Source organism: Cryptomeria japonica, chromosome 7 (genome assembly GCF_030272615.1).
Source record: "Cryptomeria japonica chromosome 7, Sugi_1.0, whole genome shotgun sequence".
In the NCBI taxonomy this organism is placed as follows: domain Eukaryota; kingdom Viridiplantae; phylum Streptophyta; class Pinopsida; order Cupressales; family Cupressaceae; genus Cryptomeria; species Cryptomeria japonica.
Window position 1 is genome coordinate 179326308 of NC_081411.1, and position 4148 is coordinate 179330455.

Consider the following 4148-nt stretch of genomic DNA (forward strand, 5'->3'; position numbering starts at 1 on the left):
AGGACAACTTCGTGATCAGGAGATCCTTCTTTTCAGATCATTTTTTTATCTTGCCTTGTTAGACTTAGCTTCAGGTTTTGCATGTCCTCTTTTGTATCTTTCCCTAAGAGTAGTTATCCTTGGTTTGCAGGTCTGGAGTAGTGATCTCTTTTTATTGTAATCTGATATACATAGTGGATATTTTAGTGGGAAAGTGCTCATCATGGTTTTTTCCCTATTTGGGTTTTCCATGTAGAAAATATAGGTGTTCATTTGTTGGATGTGTGTTGTTGATTAAGTGTTTATGTGCTACATTAATTTCTATTTCATCTGATTCAACCCCCCTCTCACTCCTTCCTTGGGTTCAACAATTGGTATTAGAGAAAGGTTCATCTTGAGTAAGATTAACTGCTTGAGGTAGATCTGATATGGCATGGTACGTTCATTACCAATTTCCAATCTTTTGTGGTACAAAATTTTCATACTCGAAGGAGAGAATGGAGTCACATTTGGAAAAATTGCAAAATGAAATTTGTGAAATCATTCAGACTAGATATACACCTCTGGAAGGTTGTGCTCAAAATCCAGATGAGATAAAGCTAAAGGAGACTAATGTGAAGGCTAGAGCTATAATCTTCTGTTGTATAAGTGATTTAGTGTTTGGAAGAGTAAAAGGACTGAAGGAAACTAAATTTGTATGTAACAAGCTATGTTTGACATATGAAGGAGATCCAAAGATAAAGAAGGCTAGGCTACTCGATATGAAACATAAGTATGAGTATTTGAGAATTCTCAAAGATTAAGGTGTTGAGAACTATATTCATAGAGTGATTGATCTTGTTGATGGAATTAGAGATGTTGGAGGACATATAGATGAATGTAATGTTGTTTATAAGATCTTGCTAACTTTTCCTAAATGCTACAAGCCAACAAGGTGTGCCATACAAGAAAGTAATTATTCGAGTAAGTATACCATTGATCAGCTTATTGGCACTTTAGTAGCCTTTGAAATTTTAGAAATGGAGGAAGAGAAAAAAGAAGAAGAAAGAAGCAACATTTAATGTTTATGGAAACAATGATCCAAAATGTAGTGGAGATGTAGATGAAGCTTAAGAAAACTTTGTGAGAAGATTGTAATGAGGCATTGGAAAATACAAAGGTAAGTAACCTCTGAAATATTTTCCTTGTGATAGAATTGGACATTATGCTTCACATTGCACATACAAGGAAGACTATAAGAGACTGGATAATGATGAGAAGAAAATTTGATCTAAGAAACACAACTTTAATAGAAGACAAAAGAAGGGCTTATTTTCTATTGAGGAGCATACATCTAAAGATGAAGTTGTTGATGAATCGAATGAAAAATCCTTATTTTTGGTAAATGAAGATAAGGTGGATGCGTTGAGGAAGTCAGAAGAAGAGAGAACAATCAAGACTCCATTGCATGCTAAGATATAATCAAGTACATGGATTATAAATTCCAAATGTTCAAGCCATATTCCCAGTCTAGTAATCCCAAGAAATATGATAGAGGATCAGTGAAATTTGTCAGAGAAGATGGTGTAGCTATTAGAGGTATTGTAAGTGTTTCCATTGATGATAAGCATTAAACTAATGATATATATTATGTTGAAGGATTTAGACATAGTTTGTTAAGTGTTAGTCAGATCTATAGAAAAGTCTATGAAGTCTTTTTTCAGTAGCACCGAATGTGTGATCAGACAAGACAATACTAGTAAAACGTTGTAGAAGGATTTACAACAAGTGAAAATGTATACTACATCAAGGATAGTAAGGAGAGTAAATGTTTGCTAGCACAAAAGGTTGAGATTGTTCCAACAATTATAGAGAAGACAAGTGATCCAGAAGAAAACAAAGAGAAGGAAACAATTGATGAAGAAGAAGAAGAAGAAGAAGAAGAGGAAGACTCAACAAAAGTTCTTGCTAAGTATGTTCAGGAACAACATTCAAAAAATTAGATAATTGGAGACAAGACAAAAGGCGTTCAAACAAGAAGAAAGATTACAGAACCTCAAGAACAAGCCAATTACTATTTTCTATCAATGATTGAGCCAAATACTTATGAGGAAGAAAGTAAAGATGAAATTTTAGTAAAATCAATGGAAGATGAACTAAATAAAATCCAAAATAATAAGACATGGGAACTGGTACCTAGATTGGTGGACAAAAATGTAATAGAAATTAAATGGGTATCCAAGAATAAGTTGAATGGGAAAGGACAAGTCACAAGGAAAAAAGAAAGACTAGTATGTAAAGGATATTCTCAGGTGGAAGGCATAGACTTTAAAAAACAAATGTTCTAGTAGCAAGAATGGAAGCTATATGTATGTTTCTTGCATTTTCTTCTTACAAGAACTTTAGAGTCTATCAGACACATTTTTGAAAGGAGATCTAGAAGAAGTGTACATTGAGCAACTAGATGGATTTAGAATGACACAAGATTTGGATATGGTGTGCAAACTGAAGAAAGCATTGTATGGACTCAAGCAAGAACCTAGAGCCAGGGTATCAAGATTAGATAGGTATTTGTTTCAATAGAATTTTGGGAAACATACACAGATAGTAGTCTTTAATTCAAGATTGATGGAGATAAGTTGTTAATTGTTATAGTTTATGTTGATGATATCATATTTGGAGGAAATGATAGTTTATGTAAAGAGTTTTCTTAAGAGATGCAAAAAGAATTCGAGATATAAATGAAAGGTGAGTTGTCTTTATTTCTTGGGTTACAAGTTATTTAATGTTAAAATAGAATTTTTATCTCACAAAGAAAGTACATGTGAAAGATATGTTGAGAAATTTGGTGATTGAAAACCAGTTACAACTCCTTTAATAGTTGGATGCAAGTTGAGAAAAAAATGATGTCTTCAGAGGTTGAATAGATAAGTACAGGTTGATGATTGGTGGATTGTTGTATTTGACTACGTCCAGACTAGATATCATGTAGGTCATTTTTTAGGATTCCCACAGATACTGAGAGGGGGGGGTGAATCAGTATCTAACCGGTAAAAATATTTTCTTAACTTAAAACATGTAAAGCATATTAATACTGTGTACTAGTAAACAAAAAATAATGCAATAAACACAGATAACAACAACCACATAAAAACACACCATAACACAGTAGTTTAATGAGGAAACCCATTGTGGGAAAAACCTCAGTGGGATTTGTGACCCACAATATTCACTTACTGGCCAATAAGAGAATATTACTACTACAAGAGGGGCCTGCACATGTAGGAAGGCCAAGTGCTTAGAGCTCACTGCTCAATTACAAAAAGGGAAGTCTCACTGACTTACAAAATGGATTATGTAAATCCAATGTCTTGTACTACTTCAAAATAACATCTACTATGCCAGATCCAGTACTGGTTTTTAGCTCTGCTTCATACATAAACTCTTAACCTATAATTCGCATAATAGGTTTGCCTTATTTTGCCTAATTACCTTTTTCCCTCATCATACAAAATGTTCTACAATGATCACCACGACATCCTATGGAGATGATTTATTATTTTTGTAAATGCATCAAGCCGACATGTAGAATCGGTTATTGCATCGGATATTACTTTGTTTGTAAAATGATTTTATTGTAATATCTTGTAGAGACGACCTACTAAAATTGGTCTTAGGTTATGGTATAAATGTAAGATCTTATTTGTAAGATCGAATGTGGAATGCGGAAAAGAATTGTGTGTAGGTATATGTGAGAATAAGCAGAGCTATGCACGCATACATCATTTGAAGGTGAAGCTAGGTTTTTGTAAAAGCAAATCAGAACTACACCAGTACTGAATCCATCATATGAAGATGCTATTTTGAGCAGTACATCCTTATTGGATTTAACCATCCAATTGTAGTCAGTGTGACTTCTATTTTGTGTTTGAGCAGTGAGCTCTAGGCGCTTGGCCTTTCTGCATGTGCATACCCCATTTGTATACACTTACTATCTGCAGTAGTATCATCTGATTGTGGGTAAGGTTTCCCACTGTGGTTTTTCTCCTTACAGGGTTTCCACATACAAATATTGGTGTTATGTGTTGTGGATGACTTTGTCTTTTTGTTTCATGCATTAATCTTTACCGGTATTGCAATTATCTGATAAAACTGTCCACCAGTATAAAAGACTGTTTCACCGGTTTTAA